The sequence below is a fragment of the Manis javanica genome, chromosome 14 (genome assembly GCF_040802235.1).
Source record: "Manis javanica isolate MJ-LG chromosome 14, MJ_LKY, whole genome shotgun sequence".
NCBI lineage: Eukaryota > Metazoa > Chordata > Mammalia > Pholidota > Manidae > Manis > Manis javanica.
In genome coordinates, this window is record NC_133169.1 from 73,815,797 (window position 1) to 73,843,255 (window position 27,459).

At 38.7% G+C, this 27,459-nt stretch overlaps 1 long non-coding RNA gene across 1 annotated transcript in view; it reads left to right on the forward strand.

The window, feature by feature from the left end:
- Positions 1-27,459, forward strand: part of LOC140846125 (uncharacterized) — a 58,536-nt gene that overhangs the window by 24,787 nt on the left and 6,290 nt on the right. The window contains exon 2 of the long non-coding RNA XR_012125024.1: positions 20,524-20,662. This is a non-coding gene — a long non-coding RNA (uncharacterized lncRNA). The remainder of the gene's footprint in view (positions 1-20,523; positions 20,663-27,459) is intronic.

The window sequence follows — 27,459 nt, forward strand, 5'->3', positions numbered from 1 at the left end:
TTCGATATGAGGCACGAATTCTATTTAAAGTTTGTAATTAGGAAGGAAGAAGAAAAGCTATAGATGTAGCATATGAAGGAAACTTGGGAGGATTGATTATTTCTTTGACATATCTTCTTGTATAGTACCTTAAGTATGTATAGGTTTTAAACTACTAACTAATTTGCACACACAAATTGACATAATAGGAATACGGTGACATAAACAAAGCAAATCTATAATTACCAGCCATCTCCAGTGAAGCCAAGAAAACCATTTAGGCACCCTAGGCATTTGTGAAAATTTATCTATGATATGATGGATATTTTCCAACTGTACTTGAACCATCAGACAAATTAAAGCAGCCCATTTCTGGGATCTGTTCACATCCCATATGTTCTTTTAACCATAGATAGTCTATAGTCATGAGATTTTGGGGTGCTACAACTTGCACCCCTCCCAACTCCTGGTTGAGTTCCAACAGTACAGATCCAGTCAAATTCGTTGTCTCACTGTATGCACATGCCAGCCTAGACATCTCCCTCCTCCTTCTTATGGCAAGTCCAGGAGATGGTGGGCTGGATGCAGCCACAACCGCAGCATCGTCCGGATCCCTGTGGAGGCTTTTTGATGATCATCCCCCGGCACGAGTCCTCCAGAGAGTGCTGATGCCGGAAGCTCCTCCTCATATCGTATCTTAGTTCATTTTCTGGGTATCCAAGCTAGGCCTTGATCTTCTGCGTAGAAACAAACAGACCCTTTGCCCACACTTTGACATGCCCTCTATACCACTGTGCAGAACTCATTGGAGGTCAGCACACAGTAACTGCTTTTTTTTTTTTTTTTTTTAATTAAGAGAAAGGAATATTATCAGAAAAGAGTACCTCCATAGCTGATCATCTGACACCCTTTAAGTGATCAACATTAAGGATATTTAAAGCATGCGTTGATCTTTGATTTACCAATAGTTTTATCCTGTTAAGGAGTAATCCCCCTTTTCTTTCTTTCTTTCTTTTTTTTTTTCTAAATTTTTAATCTACACTTACCTGAAGAATACTATGTTTACTATGCTCTCCCCTATATCAGGTCCCCCCTAACAACCACATTACGGTTACTGTCCATCAGCTTAGCAAAATGTTGTAGAGTCACTACTTGTCCTCTCTGTGTTGTGCAGCCCACCCTCCCCTTTCTCCCTCCCCCCCATGCATGCTAATCTTAATACCCCCCTTCTTCTTCCCCCCCCTTATCCCTCCCTGCCCACCCATCCTCCCCAGTTCCTTTCCCTTTGGTACCTGTTAGTCCATTTTTGGGTTCTGTAATTCTGCTGCTGTTTTGTTCCTTCAGTTTTTCCTTTGTTCCTATACTCCTCAGATGAGTGAAATCATTTGGTATTTCTCTTTCTCCGCTTGGCTTATTTCACTGAGCATAATACTCTCCAGCTCCATCCATGTTGCTGCAAATGGTTGGATTTTTCCACTTCTTATGGCTGAGTAGTATTCCATTGTGTATATGTACCACATCTTCTTTATCCATTCATCTACTGATGGACATTTAGGTTGCTTCCAATTCTTGGCTATTGTAAATAGTGCTGCGATAAACATAGGAGTGCATCTGTCTTTCTCAAACTTGATTGCTGCGTTCTTAGGGTAAATTCCTAGGAGTGGAATTCCTGGGTCAAATGGTAGGTCTGTTTTGAGCATTTTGATGCACCTCCATACTGCTTTCCACAATGGTTGAACTAATTTACATTCCCACCAGCAGTGTAGGAGGGTTCCCCTTTCTCCACAGCCTCGCCAACATTTGTTGTTGTTTGTCTTTTGGATGGCAGCTATCCTTACTGGTGTGAGGTGATACCTCATTGTAGTTTTAATTTGCATTTCTCTGATAATTAGCGATGTGGAGCATCTTTTCATGTGTCTCTTGGCCATCTGTATTTCTTTTTTGGAGAACTGTCTGTTCAGTTCCTCTGCCCATTTTTTAATTGGGTTATTTGTTTTTTGTTTGTTGAGGCGTGTGAGCTCTTTATATATTCTGGACGTCAAGCCTTTATCAGATCTGTCATTTTCAAATATATTCTCCCATACTGTACGGTTCCTTTTTGTTCTATTGATGGTGTCTTTCGCTGTACAGAAGCTTTTCAGCTTAATGTAGTCCCACTTGCTCATTTTTGCTGTTGTTTTCCTTGCCCGGGGAGATATGTTCAAGAAGAGTTCACTCATGTTTATGTCTAAGAGGTTTTTGCCTATGTTTTTTTCCAAGAGTTTAATGGTTTCGTGACTTACATTCAGGTCTTTGATCCATTTTGAGTTTACCTTTGTATATGGGGTTAGACAATGGTCCAGTTTCATTCTCCTACATGTAGCTGTCCAGTTTTGCCAGCACCATCTGTTGAAGAGACTGTCATTTTGCCATTGTATGTCCATGGCTCCTTTATCAAATATTAATTGACCATATATGTTTGGGTTAATTTCTGGGGTCTCTAATCTGTTCCACTGGTCTGTGGCTCTGTTCTTGTGCCAGTACCAAATTGTCTTGATTACTATGGCTTTGTAGTAGAGCTTGAAGTTGGGGAGTGAGATCCCCCCTACTTTATTCTTCTTTTTCAGGATTGCTTTGGCTATTCGGGGTCTTTGGTGTTTCCATATGAATTTTTGAATTATTTGTTCCAATTCATTGAAGAATGTTGCTGGTAATTTGAGAGGGATTGCATCAAATTTGTATATTGCTTTCGGCAGGATGGCCATTTTGACGATATTAATTCTTCCTAGCCATGAGCATGGGATGAGTTTCCATTTATTAGTGTCCCCTTTAATTTCTCTTAAGAGTGACTTGTAGTTTTCAGAGTATAAGTCTTTCACTTCCTTGGTTAGGTTTATTCCTAGGTATTTTATTCTTTTTGATGCAATGGTGAATGGAATTGTTTTCCTGATTTCTCTTTCTATTGATTCGTTGTTAGTGTATAGGAAAGCTACAGATTTCTGTGTGTTGATTTTGTATCCTGCAACTTTGCTGTATTCCGATATCAGTTCTAGTAGTTTTGGAGTGGAGTCTTTAGGGTTTTTTATGTACAGTATCATATCATCTGCAAATAGTGACAGTTTAACTTCTTCTTTACCAATCTGGATTCCTTGTATTTCTTTGTTTTGTCTGATTGCCGTGGCTAGGACCTCCAGTACTATGTTAAATAACAGTGGGGAGAGTGGGCATCCCTGTCTGGTTCCCGATCTCAGTGGAAATGCTTTCAGCTTCTCGCTGTTCAGTATAATGCTGGCTGTGGGTTTATCATATATGGCCTTTATTATGTTGAGGTACTTGCCCTCTATTCCCATTTTGCTGAGAGTTTTTATCATGAATGGATGTTGAATTTTGTCAAATGCTTTTTCAGCATCTATGGAGATGATCATGTGGTTTTTGTCTTTCTTTTTGTTGATGTGGTGGATGATGTTGATAGATTTTCGAATGTTGTACCATCCTTGCATCCCTGGGATGAACCCCACTTGGTCATGGTGTATGATCCTTTTGATATACTGTTGAATTCTGTTTGCTAATATTTTATTGAGTATTTTTGCATCTACGTTCATCAGGGATATTGGTCTGTAATTTTCTTTTTTGGTGGGGTCTTTGCCTGGTTTTGGTATTAGGGTGATGTTGGCTTCATAGAATGAGTTTGGGAGTATTCCCTCTTCTTCTATTTTGTGGAACACTTTAAGGAGAATGGGTATTATGTCTTCTCTGTGTGTCTGATAAAATTCCGAGGTAAATCCGTCCGGCCCCGGGGTTTTGTTCTTGGGTAGTTTTTTGATTACTGTTTCAATTTCTTTGCTTGTAATTGGTTTGTTTAACTTTTGTGTTTCTTCCTTGGTCAGTCTTGGGAGGTTGTATTTTTCTAGGAAGTTGTCCATTTCTTCTAGGTTTTCCAGCTTGTTGGCATATAGGTTTTCATAGTAGTCTTTAATAATTCTTTGTATTTCTGTGGAGTCTGTCGTGATTTTTCCATTCTCATTTCTGATTATGTTGATTTGTGTTGACTCTCTTTTTCTCTTAATAAGTTGGGCTAGAGGCTTATCTATTTTGTTTATTTTCTCAAAGAACCAGCTCTTGGTTTCGTTGATTTTTGCTATTGTTTTATTCTTCTCAATTTTGTTTATTTCTTCTCTGATCTTTATTATGTCCCTCCTTCTGCTGACTTTAGGCCTCATTTGTTCTTCTTTTTCCAGTTTTAATAATTGTGATGTTAGACTATTCATTTGGGATTGTTCTTCCTTCTTCAAGTGTGCCTGGATTGCTATATACTTTCCTCTTAAGACTGCTTTCGCTGCATCCCACAGAAGTTGGGGCTTAGTGTTGTTGTTGTCATTTGTTTCTATATATTCCTTGATCTCTATTTTGATTTGTTCATTGATCCATTGATTATTTAGTAGCATGTTGTTAAGCCTCCATGTGTTTGTGAGCCTTTTTGTTTTCTTTGTAGAATTTATTTCTACTTTCATACCTTTGTGGTCTGAAAAATTGGTTGGTAGAATTTCAATATTGTGGAATTTACTGAGGCTCTTTTTGTGAGCTAGTATGTGGTCTATTCTGGAGAATGTTCCATGTGCACTTGAGAAGAATGTATATCCTGTTGCTTTTGGATGTAAAGTTCTATAGATGTCTATTAGGTCCATCTGTTCTAGTGTGTTGTTCAGTGCCTGTGTGTCTTTACTTATTTTCTGCCCGGTGGATCTATCCTTTGGGGTGAGTGGTGTGTTGAAGTCTCCTACAATGAATGCATTGCAGTCTATTTCCCTCTTTAGTTCTGTTAGTATTTGCTTCACATATGCTGGTGCTCCTGTATTGGGTGCATATATATTTAGAATGGTTATATCCTCTTGTTGGACTAAGCCCTTTATCATTATGTAGTGGCCTTCTTTATCTCTTGTTACTTTCTTTGTTTTGAAGTCTATTTTGTCTGATATTAGTACTGCAACCCCTGCTTTCTTCTCACTGTTGTTTGCCTGAAATATGTTTTTCCATCCCTTGACTTTTAGTCTATGCTTATCTTTGGGTTTAAGGTGAGTTTCTTGTAAGCAGCATATAGATGGGTCTTGCTTTTTTATCCATTCTATTACTCTATGTCTTTTGATTGGTGCATTAAGTCCATTTACATTTAGGGTGACTATTGAAAGATATGTACTTATTGCCATTGCAGGCTTTAGATTCGTGGTTACCAAAGGTTCAAGGTTAGCTTCTTTAGTATCTTACTGCCTAACTTAGCTCGCTTATTGAGCTGTTATATACACTGTCTGGAGAGTCTTTTCTTCTCTCCCTTCTTATTCCTCCTCCTCCCTTCTTCATATGTTGTGTGTTTTGTTCTGTGCTCTTTTTAGGGGTGCTCCCATCTAGAGCAGTCCCTGTAGGATGCCCTGTAGAGGTGGTTTGTGGGAAGCAAATTCCCTCAGCTTTTGCTTGTCTGGGAATTGTTTGATCCCACCATCATATTTAAATGATAGTCGTGCTGGATACAGTATCCTTGGTTCAAGGCCCTTCTGTTTCATTGCATTAAGTATATCATGCCATTCTCTTCTGGCCTGTAGGGTTTCTGTTGAGAAGTCTGATGTTAGCCTGATTGGTTTTCCTTTATAGGTGACCTTTTTCTCTCTAGCTGCCTTTAAAACTCTTTCCTTGTCCTTGATCCTTGCCATTTTAATTATTATGTGTCTTGGTGTTGTCCTCCTTGGATCCTTTCTGTTGGGGGTTCTGTATAATTCCATGGTCTGTTCGATTATTTCCTCCCCCAGTTTGGGGAAGTTTTCAGCAATTATTTCTTCAAAGACACTTTCTATCCCTTTTCCTCTTTCTTCCTCTTCTGGTATCCCTATAATACGAATGTTTTTCCTTTTGTATTGGTCACATATTTCTCTTAGTGTTGTTTCATTCCTGGAGATCCTTTTATCTCTCTCTATGTCAGCTTCTATACGTTCCTGTTCTCTGGCTTCTATTCCTTCAATGGCCTCTTGCATCTTATCCATTCTGCTTATAAATCCTTCCAGGGATTGTTTCACTTCTGTGATCTCTTTCCTGACATCTGTGATCTCCTTCCGGACTTCATCCCACTGCTCTTGCATTTTTCTCTGCATCTCATCCCACTGCTCTTGCATTTTTCTCTGCATCTCATCCCATTGCTCTTGCATTTTTTTCTGCATCTCTGTCAGCATGTTCATGATTTTTATTTTGAATTCTTTTTCAGGAGGACTAGTTAGGTCTGTCTCCTTCTCAGGTGTTGTCTCTGTGATCTTTGTCTGCCTGTAGTTTTGCCTTTTCATGGTGATAGAGATAGTCTGCAGAGCTGGTACAAGTGACCGCTGGAAGAGCTTCCCTTCTTGTTGGTTTGTAGCCTTTTCCTGGGAGAATAGCGACCTCTAGTGGCTTGTGCTGGGCAGCTGTGCGCAGACAGGGCTTCTGCTTCCTGCCCAGTTGCTTTGGGGTTTATCTCCACTGTTGCTGTGGGCTTGGCCTGGCTGGGGCTGTTCCTCCAAAATGGTGGAGCCCCGTTAGAGGGGGAGCAGCCAGGAGACTATTTATCTCCGTAAGGGGCCTCTGTGCTCCCTGCTGCCCAGGGGGTTAGAGTGCCCAGAGATCCCCAGATTCCCTGCTTCTGGTCTAAGTGACCTGTCCTGCCCCTTTAAGATTTCCAAAAAGCACTCTCCAAACCAAAACAACAACAGCAACAATGAGAGAGGGAACAGAAAGGAAAAAAAAAAGAAAAAACACGCGATTTTTTTTTTTTTTCTTCAGGTGCCGGTCCCAGGCACCCGCGCACTGGTCCTGCTGCCCTGTCTCCCTAGCACCAGGGTCCCTGTCCTTTCAAGGCTTCCAAAAAGCACCCACCCACCGGTCCCGCAGGGAAGGAACGCTCAATATTCTTGGTCCTCAGGCACTGGTCCCACGCACCCGCTCACCAGTCCCGCCGCCCTGCCTCCCTAGCACCGGGGTCCCTGTCCCTTCAAGGCTTCCAAAAAGCACTTGGCAAAAAGAGAGGAAAAAAAAGGGGAAAAACGCGCGATTTCTTCCGTCCTCAGGTGCTGGTCTCAGGCACCCACCCACCGGTCCCACAGGGAAAAATGCGGGATATTCTTTGTCCTCAGGTGCCGGTCCCAGGCACCCGCTCACCAGTCCCGCCGCCCTGCCTCCCTAGCACCGGGGTCCCTGTCCCTTTAAGGCTTCCAAAAAGCACTCGCAGAAAAGAGAAAAAAAAAAGGGGAAAAACGCGCGATTTCCTCTGTCCTCAAGTGCCGGTCTCAGGCACCCGCCCACCGGTCCCGCAGGGAAAAACGGGGGATATTCTTTGTCCTCAGGCGCCGGTCCCAGCCACCCGCTCACCAGTCCCGCCACCGTGCCTCCCTAGCACTGGGGTCCCCGTCCCTTCAAGGCTTCCAAAAAGCGCTTGCCAAAAAGAGAGAAAAAAAAAAGGGGAAAAACGCGCGACCTCCTCCGTCCTCAGGCACCGGTCTCAGGCACCCGCCCCCAGGTCTCGCAGGGAGAAACGCGGGATATTCTTTGTCCTCCGGCGCCGTTCCCAGGCACCTCCTCACCGGTCCCGCCACCCTGCCTCCCCAGCAACGGGGGCCCGTCCCTCTAAGGCTTCCAAAAAGCGCTCGCCAAAAAAAAAAAAAACTGCTCCGGTTTCTCTCCACCCGCCGGGAGCCGGGGGGAGGGGCGCTCGGGTCCCGCCGGGCTGGGGCTTGTATCTTACCCCCTTCACAAGGCGCTGGGTTCTTGCAGGTGTGGATGTGGTCTGGATGTTGTCCTGTGTCCTGTGGTCTCTATTTTAGGAAGATTTTTCTTTGTTATATTTTCATAGCTCTATGTGTTTTTGGGAGTAGATTTCCACTGCTCTACTCACGCCGCCATCTTGGCTCCCCCCTGTAATTCCTTTTTTGAACAGATAGCACAGTCATATGGTTTAGAATTTAAAAGGTACAAAATGGTATATAGTGAGATGTCACTTTCCTGCCCTTCCCTCCCAGTTACCCAGTTCCTGGAATTAACCACTGGGTTTTGGGTACTCTTCCAGACTTACTTTCATACTGATTTTTGACACATCTCATTTAATCTAAGCAGACATTTGACTCAGCCTCTAAGCATCAAATTTAGCTATTTCCCAAAGGAGTCATCTCCCTGCTGGCTATTTGCTATAAATTGATTCACAGAATGGAAAAATTCAGTATAATTAAACTCCTATTTGAATGACCGCGATGAAATGTCAAAATTGCTGGGATTAATTTAAATAATGTTTAAAAGAAAACTAGTTGTCATAGAATCTGAGTGGAAACGTTTACAAAAAAATAATAATAAAGCAGTTTCCTTTCTTGGGTTTGTCTGTCAGTGAAGATTTGTATATTAGGGAATATTTTGATTTGTGTATTAGGGAAATCTTTGTTGTTTTTTTAATCTTGTCATGTGGGAGAATGTTAAATTAGGCTTTCAATCCAATCCCATAGTACCTTTTCTTTCATCTCTACCTTTTTGCATGCTTTTAACAATAACCTTGTCCTTTGCCTACCACCCTTATCCTGCAAACATTTTGAGTTTTACACCTTTTTTTAGAGCTGCCCAGTGGATCTAGCCATCTTTGTTTCCCTTCCCTGTCCTCTGTTCTGCAACCTATTGAGATCCCAGCATCTCATTTTATATATACCAGCATTTAGCAACAGCCTGTCTTTATGGGACTTTCTATTCAGTGCAATTTGTTGAACTCTATCACCTGCCTTAGTATTAATGGGTCATTTGCTGGGACATGATAATTACTCAATATAACAGAAACTTCAAGAGCTCTTTAGTGAAACTGGACTTCCCTTGATGATGTAAGTGTGTCTTAGACTCAACTTGAAGAACTGATATAGTAATAAAGGAAGTTGCATGATACCACCCATGAGGAGACCTCTATTTGGGGCCCTGTGGTGGGTGTTGCAGTGAGGATATAAGGCAAGTTGTTCTCCTTGGGGTGTATGTTATGCAGCCACAGTAAGATAACTTTCTAATGAGGGCTTCAGGTATTTCTCAGAGTTAATACTAATTCACTAGGATTCAACAACGCTTTACCTTATACTAAACTACATATACACTTAGGGCAAGGTCCCAAGACCTTATTAATTCTGTCACCATAAATTTATACAAACAGGACAGGTGTTAACTAATAGAGACAGCGTTTTTTATTTTTCATAATCAAGTACGGTAACTAGGCAACCAGGAATTTGATTAATATCTACTGTTTGCTTAACACAACAACTCTCCTTGCCCTCAAGGCCTCCACCACCAAGGTTAAACTCCTGTGACAATGTCAGGCAGCAGGAATTATTGGGTCATCTGTGTTAATATGTTCTTCTTCCCAGTGTGCTTCAGATCAAGTGCTTTTCTACTCATTACTCATTTTGGAAACCATACTGCTGTAAATGGGTTACCAGAAATACAGTCTTGTACTTGTACATGCTTGTAGCTCATAGGTGTAAAAAACAAGCTTATCTGGGCCCAACCTATTTTTGGATGTAAATGAGAACTAATTTTAATGGAAATTCAGAAGTGTATACAAAATATCGGTATTTCGTGTCTGATACGTATTCTCATAAGAAACCATCACTTTAGTGATGAAGGGGCAGTGAAAACTCTGCAGTCTGATATTCTTGGTTTGTGGCATTCAAAAATAGCATAATTATGTTTTCTGCTACAGTATTATTTGTTACCTTACTTATAAGGTGGTTGGTTATCTCAGAAGTTAGGATACTGAGAGAATAATGGCAGAATTAACAGAGAGCTATTGACTTGTCTAATACACTTCCTGTGTAGGCCCAGTAACAGAGAGTCTTGGAAGAGGATTTAAGCTCTGAGTGGTTTAGGCTACTCTTTGTCCCTGAGAATAGCATAAATGCAACAGATGTTAGTATGTATTTTTTAAAAGGAGACAACATCTATGCATTTCAGTTCAGTAGTATTTTTAGGCATTTGGATCCTCCCCCCATACCCAACTTTGGTCTCAAACAACCACTGTTGAAAACTAATAGGAAAATGGCTGTTATTTTATTTCCTTACTATGATTTCAGATGGTTTATGTTTAAATAATTCTCCTGAAAATTACTTTAGGGGTGGCAGGTAATGAGTCAATGGAACTGTTCCAGCTCTGAATCATGGGGAATCTGGTATAAGTGGTTTGATTCATCTGCTTCTTTCATTTAGGGAATGTCACTATAAATGCACCATAGGTGCTTGTGAAATACTTGAATGAACACATAAAAGGTGCTAGAAAATTACAAGGTTAGAGAGTCTTATTTAAAATACAATTGTATACAACTTCAAACAGATGTTTTAGTTTCATTATAGAGCAATGCTAGAACAATCTATATATGTGGGGGAAAAAAACCTTCCAGTGAAATCTCTCATTCAAGAGTTTTATAGCTTCTGCCTGCTTCTGGTCCTTTGGTTAAATGAAATAAATTGAAAGAAACAAACATTCAGTACTGGATTTAATTAAAAATTTTTTCCTAATTAAGTTTAAAAATCCACACAATATCCAGAGCCTACCATAAATTAAATTAATTAAATCAGTTGCTTATTCCACTTTGGTTAAGTAGAATTAAACCTGGTCTGCAGCATAATTTTTTTTAAGATCAAGGAAAAAAAAATTTTTTTTAAGATCAATCTCCTAAAACTATTTCCATTGAACAAAAAGTATAATATAATATGTAAATGATTTTTATTAGAGTAACTGACAACTCTTTTTTTATAATAGACTTCAGTTTTTAGTACAGTTTTAGATTTACAGAAAAATCAAGAAGATAGTTCAGAGTTCCCTTATACCCCACACCTAGTTTCCCTTATTATTAACATCTGACATTATTATGGTGCATTTGCTACAATTAATGAACCAATTTTGATACATTATTATTAACTAAAGTCCATGGTTTATTCAGACCTCTTAGTTTTACTTAATATCCTATTTCTGTCCCAGGATCCCATTAATACCCCCATTTAGTCATTACGTCCTTAGGCTCCTCTTAGTTGTGACACTCAGATGTTTCCTTATTTTTGTTGACTTTGACAGTTTTGAGGAGTACTGGTCAAGCGGGTTGTAAGATGTTCCTCTGTTAGGATTTGTCTGATTGTTTTTCTCATGATGCTGTGAGTTTTCGGGAGAAGATCACAGAGGCCAAGTACCATTTTCATCAGATCATATTAAGGCTACATATATTTACTTGATTTATCACTCTTGATGCTGACCTTGACCACCTGGCTGTTGTAATGCTTCTTAGGTTTCTGTACTGTAAGTCATTCTTTTCCCCCTTCCCCATGCTGTACTCTTTGCAAAGAAGTCACCATGCACATGTAACCACACAGGCAGCGCCCTTTTAATGAAGCCCCTCAGACTTCTTATTAACAAAGAGAGACCGAGTCCTTCAGTTATAACCCAGAGTGTAGGAATTAGACTGGGTAGTTAATGACGAAGGAAATGGGAGTTTGCAAAACAAGGTAAAGCAAACTAAACAGACACAGGACTCTTAGTTCCCCTTCAAGGCTAAAGATTAACTTTGACTCATGTATCTTTGAGATGTTTTATAGGCCTCACCAAATGGGCCTCCTCCTTACACTAAGCATGTACATCTTAGACTGGGTGGAGCCAGGTGACTGATGACTAAGATTCCTGAAACAATCCCATCACCACTGACAAATCAGAAGAATGGGCACAAGCTGATCATACACGCTACAACCCTTTCCCATAATTTTGCCTTTAAAAACCCTTGCTTGTAAGCCAACGATGAATTCGGGACCTTGGGCATTAGCCACTCATTCTCCCTGCATGGTGCCCTGCAAAAACGTACTTTTTCTTTCACTACATCCTGATGTCACTGGCTTTGAGGCATTTCAGGTGAGCGGACGCAGGTTTGGCAGAACACAGACCTCATTTAGGAAATTCTCATAACTTCCATAAGTTGGAAATTATGCTCTCTGTCCTTAAGCGTAGTGTTATCAACATAAATTATTTGTTAATTCTTTTGTACTCCTCTCCCGCATTTATTTATTTATTCAATCATTTGTTTATGTAACTCTGGACTCATGAACTTTTACTTTATATGTTGGTTTCTAATCCCATACTACTTTATTTTGTGGCTCCAAGTATTCCAGTTTTGGCCACTAGTTCTTTCAGTTGGCTATTTTACTTTGATATACTATACTTTTTTGTTTATTTGTTTTAGCATTTACTTATTTTCTGGCACTTACAAGATGCCCCAGACTCATCTGGGCATAGGTGACAACTTTAAAAAATCATATTTCAATTTCTTGTTTATTAGGAGGGTTGACAATTATAATAAACTCAGCTATCTTCCAAACCAAACTGTTGGAAAACCCAAATAACTATTTTTTCTGTATTTACTATTAAAGAGATAATCATGAGATTAGTATGAATTCAATTTCATTTTCTACAATTTCTATAGCTGTAATATGTTGCAATTATAATAGAATTTATAATGATGATTAAGATAGGACAAGAATCTCGAGATTTTTCTGAATCAAATAAAGGTTTAACCATACTAAGCATAATTTTAATACTGTATATTGTGTTCTACTATTTTTTTCAGATCAACAAGTCAATGTCATTATAAAACACTCAAAATGTCTGACCATGACACATAATTAGAATTTTACCTGAGGAAGCTGAATAATTTGTTTTTAAGAATTTGGGTAAATCTCTGAACATTTGTTAGGATATAAGGTACATTCATAATTCAGAACTGTATCACACTGGGGTTCTCACAAATGGCAAGGTTGATATTAAATGTGTTAAGATAAGATAGTGCCTGACACATTTGTTTAAACCTTACTATTCAGGCTAGTAGAGAGAGCCAGGGATAAATTTGGAGTCTTGTGTCTCATTATGTCCTAGATATATTTTATTTTCTCAAGAAATCCCACTGTGACTTCAGAAGGCTGAGTGGGGACTGGAAGGTCCCTTTGATGTTCCAATGTGGATGAGTTCTACAGGCTCTGGGTCCCTGGGTACCCTGGATAAAGCCTGAGGGCAGTTCTGCTGCTGTCTGCTGGTAACAAAACAATGTAGGAATTCACTGTTTTAGTTTTACTGGCTGGTGAAAACTAAGGCTTATCATGGCTCTGCAATGATTATTCAAGTCCGTTTACTTGCACAGCTGGAGTCTCACATTGCTCTGCTGGGCCTTAGGGGCGGCTCCCCGCAGATGGCAGGCAGTGGCTAGAAGCAAACTAAGGAACTGGATGGTTCTGATTGTGAAAAGGCCAAGGAATTTCTTTTTTTTCCCCTAAATTTCTTGTTAATGGAATAAATATCAACCTGTGTTATACCCCAATGTTTGCTTTCATAAGGAAAGATGTATTCTTGCAGATTAAAAAGTAGCTATGTTTAAAGATAGTATATATGTATAATTAATTTTATTATATATTGTCTTATGTAAATGTCCTATGTAATGCTCTTCTCTTCTTCCACATATTTTACAGTTACAAAGAATTAAAGCCATTATGCAACTGGAACTTCACAATAACCCAAGAAGAGAAACAGAATGGGTATCTTGCTTCATTTTACAAATTAGGAGACTGAGAGGCACAGAGTGGCAAAGAAATTTTCACAAAGCAAAATGTCAGAGCTGGATTTTGAAGCCCCGTTTTATTGTCCCAAATTGAGTGCTGTTTCCATGAATTACACATGTTTCCCACAGTGAATTAATTTTAGGTAGTAAACAGATTAATTTTTTTAATAGTTGAATATGTAACAATGTAATTAGCACATCAAGCTTATGATATCATGGATATCATATATCATTTTATTCTGAGAGAAAGCTAGGTATTGAATATAAAATTGAGTCAACATAAATAAAAATATTATCTGAATACTAAAACGCATGGTATGTGAATATAGAAGAAATCATGAATGTGAATGATTAAAGTTTGGGGAACTCTAAACTATACTCTCCCTAAATTCTAAAAGAAAGCAGTTCATTCATGTCTTAAAAATAAATAAATGTATGAAAAATGATAAATAAAAAAGTAGGTTAAATTTTAAAATGATTGGAAGACCTATATGATAGCCTGCATTTGACTGACCAGATGAGATATATGTCATGTAATAATTATAAACATTTATAAAACAAAATATGTTATATAAATGCTGAAGGTTTTAAAATATTTTTCTCTCTCATGGAATTTGGGATAATTTTAATCTGTAGTAATAATTTGTATTTCTTTTAACACTTTCATTATAATTAAATCAGTCATCGAAAGAAAATATCAACCAGCCAAATTTAATGCTCCTAAATAAGAAGTAGAAGATTGCTTTTCCTCAGGCAAGGGAGACTGATTTCTAATTTGGGAAATAAAAAACTTCAGGCAAGTAAAATTAATGCATGGATTTTGATTTCCTGAAATGGAGAAGCAATAAGATGTCCCACAAAATGCACTGGGCCAAGAATTACCAGTTCTAGGGCTTAGTCTCAGTTTTGTGACTAGCTATGTGACTGTAGGCAAAGGATTAAAATAAAAAAATGTTTTTTGTATAATAAAGATTAAGATTGCCTAGAATCCTTTTGGTTCTAATTCTGAGTCAAAAATTCATCCTAATCAATTTTCCATCCTATGAAACAATTTTTAAAAATAATGGATTTGATTCGATCCTATTTGATCCCTGAGGGTATGTTAGAAGGGGGCCCTCTCCCAGAAACTCTCCTGTCAAGTCCCAAATCCTTTGGTGATAATTCCTTTACCTCGTGGTTAAAAAGGCAGGAGATATTAAAGATATTTTCCTGCTCTCTCCAGATTCACCTTTATTTTTTAAGATGTTTCTTGTCTTATCTTTCATAACAATGTTGTTGAAAACTGTGTGAACATCCAGTTTTATCACTATCCAGATCTTCAGTTTATCTCTAACATTTCCAACCAAGATTAAGTAGAACTGTATGAATTACAAATCAAAGTGTATTTTTTATTCAGAATTTACTTTAGTTATTGGCACTTCCTTTTGTACTTATTTACTAAGTCATGTCTTTCTGTTTGTATTTTCCTGTGAGCCCTGATTTACCCATTTCAGTGGCTAAGAAGAAACCGAAAGCAGCTCCATCTTCTTCTTCCTTTTCTTTTAATGTTGCAACAGCAACTCCTCAACACAGCTGTCGGGGCTTTTGAGCATAAGGGCTGCTGGGCAGTCCGGGGTTCCTGAAATGCACAACTGTACTCTGAATCAGCCCACACTACCAATAACATTCCTGAAGGCCTGGGCAGATCCAGATTTTATGGGGTATGGACATTACACATTTTTGAGGCCCTCTTAAAAAGAATAGACAAAATTAGTGTCATTTCTTAGAAGGGATCCATGCAAATTAGAAGCACTGAAGCTTAAGGTTTGTTAGCTTCATGGTTAAATTTGTCACTGCCAAGAAAATTCTTACATGGATTTATATGGCTCTTAAAAAAAAACGTGTGCATACATGTTTGTGTGTGTGTGTATACAAAACCAACAACACAGCCATAGGAACACTTAACTCCTTTCTGAGATTTTGTCTCCTATCTCCTGAAGAGTCTAGAGTTGGGCTGGAGAATCTAAATGGTCAAAATTGAATCTCAAATTCCATAACTCTTACATAAAATGAGGTCTAAGCAATGAAATATGCCAGAAAACAAAAGAACAAGACAGAGAACCTAAACTTGAGCAGGCCTGAATTACTAACCTAGACACCTATTGGGCCAGGGATCAACTCTATTTCACTCCTATCTCCTAGAAAAGAGGACACCCAGAGAGAGATGACTCCTGGAAATCCCATTTACCTTTGAAAACATCTTCCTGACACAGTCTAGGAAGTCCTCTTGCTGGGCAGGGGTCAGGCAGGAGCCCTTCCTGTGTGGCAGAGTCCTATAGCAGAGCAAAGAAGGAAGTCGGCTAGGTGGTAAAAGGGGAGCTGACTGAAGTAAAAGTCCTCTCCTGCCTTCCCCACCTCCAGGCTTTAAAGTAAGTCTTCCATTTATCCATCAATGCCTATCTGAAATTTAGAAACTAATAACACTTAAATATACTAAGTATTTGAATTGTTTGCTCTGATTGATCAAGATGTTCCATTCTTCTGCTATTTATTTATGTAGCAGTATTTTCAAAAAACACGAAACTCACCCTAGTGAAGAAAGAGGATAAAGCAGTGTGCTGGGAAGATACTTACGGACTTACAACTGGAATTATAGCTCAGTCTGTCTCTCATGGGTCATAGTTTCTACTTCCCTCTGTATTTTTTCTTATTATCTGCTTGGTGGCTAACTTCTGCTTGCAGTTTCTGCTCCCTTTCAACTTCTGCTAGCACACGACTTGGAGTTGACGCAGTGCTATGCTAGGTGCTGGAAATACAGCTGTGAGTAAGATAGCCCTGAGCCCTCATGGGACCCACAGTACAGCAGGAAATAAGCAGACGGAAAGAGAGAGAAATGACTTGCTGTGAAACAAACAAAATACATTAAGAGCATACACTGAGGCAGTGTGATATGAACTGTGGATTATAATTCATGAGTAGGTCATGAAATTAATCTAGTGGCTTAAGACCAGTAATTTTAACAAAAGAAGTAACAGAAAATATCAGAGTAAACCACACATAGTAAGGATAAGTATTGTTTTGTGAAACTTTTGTTTCAGTTCATGTTATCAGTGAATAAATACACCAAAAAAAAATCCAGGTCTTTGTGGAGTGTGCTTTCTAGGAGAAAGATAGGTAGTATACAAGATAAATTGGTAAAATACAGAATGTACTAGAAGGTGACAAAACTGAAAAACAAAAGGCATGGAGGAGGATAGAAAAATGTCAAGGGGCAAGGGTTTAAATTTTAGAAACAGAAGCCAAGGATGACTTCTGTGGGAAGGTGCCTTTTGAGAATAGACCTCAAAGAGCTGAGGGACATTCCAGGCAGGAGGAGTAGCCAGTGCAAAGGCCCTGGGTGTGCCTGGCCTGTTTGAATTTGAAGAAAAGCAAGGCCATTGTGACTGGAGGGAGGCATAGCAGGTCATGAGGAAAGAGGGCCAGTGGGGGTTCTGGATCATTCAAGGCCTTGTAGTTTGTAGTAGGGCCTTTGGTTTTAACTCTGATAGACACAGGAAACCATTGAACGATGTTGTTCAGCAGAGTAACATTATCTGAATTAATGTTTTATACGAGTGTCACTCTGGCAGCAGGACTGGGAATAGATTTAAGGGCAGCGGAAGCAGAATGTGAGTTTCTGTTTTGTTCACCTTGTATCCTCAATGCTTTGTAACAATGACTGGCACATAGAGATCGTTATTTATTCAAGAAGAAATATTTGCCTGTATGTGTACTAGATCATGATATGAAATATATTTCTTCCTGTGGGTCAAGGCCATAGGGTTGAAAGCTCTTCTCTCAGAGAAAACTGACCTAGTCTTGGGTGTCAGGAAAAGGATCTCTAGGAATTGAAATTTAGGTCGAAATCTGAAGAACAGGCAAGAGAAGGTGCAGGATGAAGAGAAAAGTTTTTTGGGGGATGTAAATTTGGGAACCATCAACATATGCACAGTATTGAAACACTATAGGTGTTTCTGTTCATGTGAAAGTAAAGAGTGAAATTAAAGCCATTGCAAACCACCCCCATTTTGTTTCATTTTTTAACATTAATTTCCTGTAACTTTGCCCTATTAAAAATAGCATGTAGTAGTCATTAAAAGAAGTTTAAATTTTTAAGGCAGTCTTCTATAGCATATCATAGTAATAGGAAAAGTCAATGAATTATAAAATTCATATTTAGTTTCTTTTATCTGAAGTATACGTCATAGTGATTTGATATACATATACACTGTAAAAGGATCATCCCATTTAGTTAAGACCTCCATCACCTCGCATATTTATCTTTTTTTTCCTAGAACATTTAAGGTCAACTCTCTTACCAATTTCAGTTATGCAATCCAGCATTATCAATTATAGTCATCATGTTTTACATTAGATCCTTAGACCTTACTCATCTTATAGCTGGAAGTTTGTACCCTTTTACTAAACTTTCCCTATTTTCCCCACCACCCAGCCCTTGGAAACTACTTTTCTAGTCTATGTTTCTATAAGTATGACTTTTTTTTCCCCGATACTATGCGACATTTGTTTTTTCTGTCCAGCTTGTTTCACTTAGCATAATGCCCTCAAGTTCTACCCATGTTGTTGCAAATGGCAGGATTTCTTTCTTTAAGGTGGCTGAAAAATATTCCATTGTGTATATACGTGTGTATGTATATATATATATCATATCTTCTTTATCCATTTATCTGCCAATGGACACTTAGATTGTTTCCATATCTTGACTATTGTGAATAATGTTGCAGTAAACATGGAAGTGAAAATATCTCTCTCATACCCTGTTTTCATTTCCTTTGTATAGACACCAGGAAGTGGAATTGCTGTATCATATGGTATTTTTACTTTTATTTTTTGAGGATCCTCCCTACTGTTTTCCATACTGGCTACACCAATTTACAGTCCCACCAACAGTGTAAGGAGGGTTCCTTTTTCTCTACATCCTCACCAACACTTCTTAGTTTTGTCTTTTTGGTACTAATTATTCTGACTTTTGTGAGGTGATAACTCACTGTAGTTTTGATTTGTGTTTTCCTAATGGTTAGTGATGTCGAGATCCTTTCATGTGTCTGTTGGCCATTTTGATGTCCTCTTTGGAGAAATGTCTGTTCAGTTCCTCTGCCTATTTTTAAATTAGATTATTTGATTTCTGCTATTGAGTTGTATGAGTTCTTCATGTATTTTGGATATTAACCCCTTATCTAATATCTGATTTGCAAATGTTTTCTGTCATTCACCAGGTTACCTTTCATTTTGTTGATGGTTTCCTTCCTGTGCAGAAATTTTTTAGCTTAATGTAGTCCTGCTTGTTTATTTTAATTCTGTTGCCTTGCTTTTAGTGTCAACTCCAAAAAAAGCATTGCCAAGATCAATGTCAAAGAACTTGCTGCCTATGTTTTCTTCTAGTAGCTTTATGGTTTCAGGCTTTACATCCAAGTCTTTAATCCACTTTAATTTGATGTTTTTGTATGCTGTAAGACAAGGTTCTAGTTTCATTCTTTTGCATGTGATTGTCCAGTTTTCCCAAGACCATTTACTGAAGAGACTATCATTTCTCAGTTGTATATTCCTGACTCCTTTTTCATAAATTAATTGACCATATATGCATGGGTTTATTTTGGGGATTCTTTTTTGTTTCATTAATCTATGTATCTGTTTTTATGTCAATACCATATACTGTTTTGGCTTTGTAATATAGTTTGAAATCAGGAAGTGTAATGTCTCCAGATTCATGAATATTTTAGGTACGCCACATTTTTTGAGACTGTGTCTCTTTAACTTTGAGCCATACTTCAATTTTGAATAGGTAGTCTGTAATTCCTCTATACAGGCATTGGTGTAGTTCTATCATCTGCCCAAAAGACTAGCAATGCTTTTCTCCTCAGTCTGCACACCCAGTGTTCACAACATTGATTTTATTTTTTAAGTAAGCAGATTCTGCTGCGATGGTGACACACACACACACACACACACACACACACGATAATATTGGCAAATTTAAAGCTAAAGCTAAAGTAGGGCTTTCTATCTAAGCACATGTTTGATATGCTTTATTTTCTAAGGGAAGTTCAGTGTCCTGAATAATATTCTAGTCATTGTTAAATTGTGAAATAGAATTAAAGTACTTTAGCATGTTGTTTAGAATAATATCAAATAAAACTACAATAGAATCTAATTCTAACTTTACTGTTTAGAATAATTCCAATTTAAACTACAATAGACTCTAACTTTACCAATTAAAATTTTTTGATATTTAACTTATTTAAAAAAATCAAATTGGAAAATATTTAACCCATTTTAAAGAACTTTAATAATTGTTTCAAATAACTTTTTTTTCTTATTATAAGGTAAAACATTGCCATTATAATAGAGAAAACATATAAAAGTACAAAGAAGAAAATGAATAAAAATCCTACATATGTGTCTGTGTGTATGTATATATATAGTCATATCACTCAGATATACCACTATTTACATTTTATAATTTTTTCTTCCAGTTTCTGTACATAACTTTAATGCATTCTTTGGTTAGAATACTATGATATACTATTAATGGGTAGCATTTACCGACCACTTACTATAAGCCAGCACCACACTAAGTACTTTACAAACATTACCTCATTTAATCATCATCAGGACCTTTTGAAAGTAGACACTATTGTTGTCTCTATTTTATAGATAAGGAAACTGAGGCTCAAAAAGTTTTATAACTTGTTCAAGGTCATACATATAGAAAGTGAGCCAACTCTAGAATGCAGGCTGATCTAACTACAAAACCTTTGCTCTCTACTATTACCCTGACTGCTTTTGTTATTTGCCATTAGATTGTGTGAATTTCCCTATGTCACTAAGTGTTCATAAGATAATTTAAGGCTTGTAAAGTGGTCTGCTTTGTCGAGCATATCACAATTACTTTTACCATGTCTCTTTGGACATTTAGGTTGTTTCCAGTTTCCAAGGCAAGGACCTTGTGTGAGACATCTCTGCAGCCCCAGCACCTGGCAACATGTCTGGCACTGCGTAGGCTCAAATGTCAGCTGAAGGACTAGTTGGAGAGAGGAAAAGGAACTTCATCTAAGGTATGTAACATAAAAGATGAAAAATAGGCAGAAATGAAAACAACATATTTGTAGGAAAATAAAGGAAAAATCATACTTGACAGAAACACAGACACATGATCAATAGGTTGGTTTTCATTAGGCTCTGAGCTGTAAGGAACAGAAACTTATTCAGGCCACACTTCTTAAGATGGTAATTATCCATAAGGAAAATAGGGATACCACAGAAATTCAAGTCTAGAACTATTTTGGACTGCCTCTTAATATGCCTCTAATACTTTCTTTAAATCTGTTTCAGGGTCTATTTGCTTCTCCTCCAGTTACCAGCTGGTTCATGTATTCATTACTCTTTTATGCTTATATGTTTTCTTTACCCCATGAATGAGTTGAGATTGCTGCTCACTTATGGCTCATTATTGTCCACCTGCCCTCTTTCTACCCCTTGACCATTCTAATTTTGCTCCCAGAGCTAACTTGCCTAATGCAGGTGTCTTGCCAGTGGGTTTCAGCCCTGGACAAGTTCACTATGAATTCAATGAGACTGAAAAATAATGACAGTGGAACGTTCTTGGGGTGAAAGGGTTTATTACACCCAACTTTATTCCCTCGGTGGCAGGTCAATCACCAGAATCCCATCCACTCAGAGCAAGTCTGCATGCTGCATGCCAGTCTCTGCCTCTGGGCCTCTCTATTCCCACAGCCATCTCAGTCTCTGTCCTCAGCCCTGCTGCCACTCCAGTCTGTGCTCTCTTACAGCCCTGCAGCCCTGCAGCCCAGAGCACTGAGCAGAGATTTTTACATAGAGTCAATAACAATGTATTACCCGCACATGTGTAGTGAGCAAGCTGACCAGGGCCAGGGGAGAATCTTGGCCACAGGAACCTTTACTTTCTCCAGAGCAAGCTTGAAAAGATAGTGTTGACATCAAAGCTTGATGTCACTAGGATAGTGGTTCTGGGAATAATGTTGGAAGGAGAGGGTTGGTGTGAATAGCCAGCATTAGCTCTTCAATTCAGCCGTAAAAGACAGTGTACAATTCTCTGACCCTTTGAACATGCTGTTCCCTCTGCTTGAAATTCATAGCTTAAATGAAGACTCTCTTCTGTTTCCCCACAGTACCCTGTATAGCTCTACTATAAAACCTAAAATTCCTTATTGTAACTATTTATTTACTTTGTCATGACTATATAATAAGCTTTCAACAACAAGGAGAATGAATGAATACACTGGTCAACATTTATTTATACTTATTTTACGTTAGTATCCATTCATTCACTCATACCATTATTTACTGAGTACATTTACCATTTTATAAGAGACACACAGCTAAACAGATTGTAAGAATGGACTGATCTGTCTCCTTTACCCATGGGTAGATCCCACATGGTATATCACAAAGGCAGACCTGCTGGGGAGAGATTCAGATGATGAACATTTTTGCCACCTGCTTCCTGAGTAAAACACTCCTTTAAGGACAAGGCAATGGTTTCTCAGTGTTCTACAAAATTGACACAGTAATGAACACCTGGCATCTTATCTCCTTCCGTGCTGCTTTTCTGAGAGTAATGAAGCAGCCAGCTCTAACATTTTATTTTAAGTGTAGAACAGTCTTGAGACAGGACTATTTCCTAAATAACTTTACAGAGCAAAAAACAAGAAAAGCATGCAGGGCTCACCCAATCATTTTGTTACCTTTTTAACTTTGATACAATTTTTCAGATGTTTCTCACCTGTAAGAAAGAAGGCATGTGAGATATTACATGATGTTCAGCACATTACATGGCATACAGGAGATTACAACAAATAAAACAAAAAGTTCCAAGTGCATAACCCAGGCTGTACCTTCTGGGAATGTGCAATATGTTAACTGCAGTGATCATAACAGCTCAGGCTTTTCTGTTTTTCACTTTGTTATCTTTGGCCTGTTGATTCTTGCTCTGGGGCTTGTCCCCTTGTGACTACAAGATGATATAAGTTGACATGTCATCCTGAAGAAGAAGAGTCATTTTCTTTCATGGGCGCATTATTATCAGCTAGGAGAAACTTCTGCTGGACACCGCCCTGCCTCCTCGTAGGCTTCCGGTTATGTCTCATTAGCCAAAATTTCTTCACATGCCTTTGCCTAAACCAGTCATTGGCAAGGGGAATGGAATATAATGTGATACCAGTCAAGATCATTGGGGTTGGGAAGGGTCTAGTCTCCCTTAAATCACAAGGCTATCCTAGACCTGAACAAGCCAGAGTTCTCTTCCAAGGACCAAATCTGGAGTGTGGGCCGTAGGGAAGAATGGCCTAGGGAATTGATAGGGTCTGCTACACAAGTCTGCAGCAAAGCAAAACAAGACGCACAAACTCCAAAGACACAGTGGTCTGGGCCTTTAATGAAAGGGCAAATAGCCCCACGTGCATTATTCATTTTGAGGTATTCATGTTGTGACTCTGGGATGGCGAATAAGACATGGGCTTTGGAATTAGGCCTGGTCACTTAGCAGTGACTTAACATTAGAGCAGTTAACTTCTTTGCAATTCGGCTTCCTCCTTTAGAAGGCAGAAGTAACAGTGCCTGCTTCTAAGAGCTATTAAGAGGGTTAAATGCTATGGTGGATGTACATTGCCTGGAACACTATGGGCATCAAGTATATATTCCTGTCCTCTTTACTGAAATTACAGTCATGCATAATGACGATTCCAAGTCATCAATAAAATGTCAGACTTCATTCTGCAGTTTTTCTGTTTACAAGCAGACATCTAATACATGTTGGAACTACTTTTGTCAAACCTGAGTAAAATCAGAGATTCTAGGCTCATAAACTAAAAAAACTCAGTTATTCCTAATAATAGTAACTACCAGTATTTGAAAACTTACTAGTGCTATTTACATTAGACACATTTTCTCAAGAATTTTTTTTAAACTGGGGGTAGAAGCGCACTGTTGGTATCAGTGGACAAGGTCAGCAATACTGCTGGACATCCTACAAAGTTCAGAACAGCCCCCCCCACAAAATATCTCAACTGTCGCAGAATGCTGTGGGTTAGCTTATTACTACCTTATTTTACAAATACGCAAAGTCACCTTGCAAGAGGTTGAGAAGTTCAAGATCGCATAGCTGGGGAGCAGGGTACCTGGTTTTATCTCATGCTAAAAATGATGCTCTTTCCACTATAAAGCGCTACTTAAAAAAGGGTGAGAATGTCAGTAAAAGTGTTGTTAAAGATTTGCAAGAGCCATTTACAATATCCGCGAAAGGTATAAAGTGCTTGGGAATAAATAATTTAAAAATGTTGTAGAAGTCCTTTATACATGGTTACATTTACAAGATGGTTGCATGAGTGTACACACGTCAAAATTCTTGAAGCTGTACACTATGATTTGTGCATTTTATTGTAGGTACCTCCATTTTTTAAAAAAGAAAATGACAATTTTGTCTCCAGGATATCCTCAAACCAGCCAGAACTTTCTCCTTTAAAATAAAAATATAATAAAATCAAAATGTTGTATAAGCCCTTTTAGGAGAGAGGGAGAAGAAACACTATTGAAAGATATTCAAGGAGATTTAATTAATTAATTCAAATTAAATATACAATGGTCTTGCATAGTTAGTGTAATGTGCATTGTTCAAGAATATTCAATTCTGCTATAAAAGAAAACAAATGGGATAAATGAAACTCTTTAGGTATGTTTAGATAAGCAGTTAGTATGTTCAACAAATGTGTGTTAAATAGGGATGAAAGAACAAGAGATACTAAATATTCATGAGGTGCTAAATACCTAAATATGATATACTAAATGCTAAAAGCACTTAATATTTAGGATATACTAAGCATACATAGTATATGAAAGCACTCAATATTCATGAGGTCTGACTTCAGGCACCCATTTTTTATACCAATTCTGATGCCTCGTGTCCTCTACCCGGTAAATGGAAATAAAACCCAAGACTGTTCAACAGGCTAATTGAAAAGCTCATTGAAAAGTGACCAAGTGTATTTGTCCCTGAGTCTCTGCAACAGGACAGTTACTTTTTGTTGGTCCAACACATCTTCTGTCTGGGCTGCTCTGCTCAGACCTCAGCTTGTCCTCATAAGCACACCATCAGTGGGGGAGGCTCAGGTGGTAGAGACAGGGAAGAGCCAGGCACTGTGGCCCTTCCACCCAGCTTGGACCCTATCCCAGTGTGTTAACTTACCCCTTTTTTCCCCGTTTCTCTCTGTGTTTTAAACTGATTTAATAAACAATATGATTTGAGGATGTTAATTTAGCTTTGAGCCTTCCACTGTTCAGTGATGCCCAGGATAGCTTGCGTGGTAGTATTATTGGAGGCTACCATTGCATCAAGGTAACTTTCCACGCAGGAGGAGAATTCAATATATGAAAAGTCAAAAGGTTAAATGGTATTTGAATCATAACCTCAACATAACCTTTTCCTTGAAGCTGACAAGCTGATCTTTAACAGACAAGCAAAGGTCCAAGATCAGTCAAGACATTCCTGAGAATGAAAGAGAAAAAAGAGAAGTAGGTCGTAGTGAAAGCACTTGTCTTATCACTTAACAAAACTTATTATAAAGCTGTATTCATTAAGATCGTGTGGAATTGGCATGATAAATAAATATACCAATGCAACTCAATAGCAACATGTGGGACCTATGTTGTAAGTGCTTAATGGTGCAAAAAGGATGGATTCAGTATCTCCTAGTCACTATCCACTAACCACGCTGAGGGCAAGAGAGGCAGGAGCTTCAGTGGGAGCAGATACATGGTCTCAGTCAACTGAAGCAGTAGTACAGAAAAATGATGGGAACTATTGTACGTATGAAAGAGCAGTAGTTCACAGAGTGTAAAAGATGGCAAGTATAGTCTGGGAACACTTTGAAAATTTGTTAGAGTCCAAGTCAGAGAAATACTGGAGGCAGACTGTGACTCTGTTAGTTCCAGGCTGTGAGGATGAGATGGCATAGATGTAGGCTTCCAGGTTTTATGTCTTAAGAAGACCCTTTGATATAAAGAGGATGTTTTACATTAGTTAACTCTTGCAATATGCTGCTGTGGGTTAGACTGTGTGTCCTGCAAAAGATGTTGAAGTCAACCACTAGTATCTGTAAAAGCAATCTTATATGGAAATACTGTCATTGTAGATGATGAAGTCAAGACGAGGTCTCTAGGGTGGACCCTGATTCACTATAACTAAGTCCTTGTAAAATAGGAAATTTGGACACGGAGACAGAGACACAGAGAGAATGGCCTGTGAAAACTGGAGTTATGCTGCCTCACCCAAAGGAGCACTGGCAGCCAGGAGAGAGGACTGAAGTGTATCTTTCCCTAGTGCTTTCGGAGGGAGCAGGACCCCGCTGACACCTTCATCCCAAGCTTCTCACTCCAGAACGATGCACACTACATTTCTGTTGTTTGGGGCACTTGGTCTGTGGTCCTTTGTTATGACAGCCCCAGGAAGTGACACATTGCTGGGTTTAGGTCAGTTCTGTGGGAAATGGGTTCAGATGAAGATTGGAGTGTAAGAGGTCTGTCACAAACACTCTTGGGAACAACACTGATAAGAGTGAGGAGAGCAGGGCTGGCCAGTGAGGAAAGGTGAACTTTGATGTAGTTGCAATGGAAGCCTCCTGCAGAGAGGGAAACAGTCTGGGATGGTTCTTCTGAGTTGCACTAAATCGAGGTTGGGGGCTGGGCCTTTGTTTCCCCACATGGACAGGTCACTGAAGCTGTTCATTCCTGGGCAAGGCAGATCTCTTCAGCTGAGGACAATACCTAATGAGGGACTCAGCTGTGAGCCACCAGTAGCTCAGTACTCATACTTTGTACCATCATACTTGGTCCTCAGGGGCATGGGTGCCCTTCTCCTGAAGGGAAGATCTGGGTGATACACCAAAGCATCTACTGCATTGTTCGATCATGTTTTTCAAAGCAAAGGTGCAAAATCTCAAACTGTATATACATAATCATAAATTAATATTATTAAGTTCACCTTAAATACTTACAATCAATTGAGGAAGTGAACTACTCTCAGAATAAATCAGTGAGGTATTTATAAAGCTTTGCAGATCTTGTCATATGCTCCAAAGGAAATAGTTTTTCAGTTCTTGTACAAAAAGGGGAAGTCATTTAAGGGAAAGTAGTGTAAATTAAGGCAAAGGTATCACAGGTGTTGGCCAGTTGAAGTCATTGTGGAAGTGGGCAGGGGGTTGTTGCACAGAAATGGTAAAGAGCAATCTGAGGAGATCTGGGCAGAGCACCATTAAAAAAAAGGAAGTTAATTTTGTTTGTTTTCAGATCTAATTTATGGTTTGGAAATAGTCTTTGGCCTAAAACTGGTATAGACAGTATTAACTGGAGATGTTTGGAAGAGGGAAGAGGGCTTTGGGAATGGTTGAGAGTCTTTACAGAGGAGGTTGGACTTCAAGTGAACTTTGAAGAATGGCCAGGATTCCACAGGCAAAAGGAATTTGTTTTAGATTTTTTTCAGAGCACTGGGATGCATTTAATCAGTCTAAACATAGGTGAAAATGTTGTAACGATCTAGGTGCACTTGATAGCATTTTTGTTTGTTTGCTTTAAAGTCTATCCTGTCTGATATTAGTATAGGCACTCGAGGTCTCTTGGTACTCTTCATGATACAGCTTTTTCTATCCTTTTGCTTTTAAGCTTCTCTGTGTATTTAAATCTAAGTGAGTCTCCTATAGTCACCATATAATTGGATCTTGTTTTGTTTTTGTTTTTTTTTAACCCAGTTTGACAATCTCTGCTTTTGGTTAGATTGTTTGATCCATTCACATTTAATATCATTATTGATATAGTTGGGTTT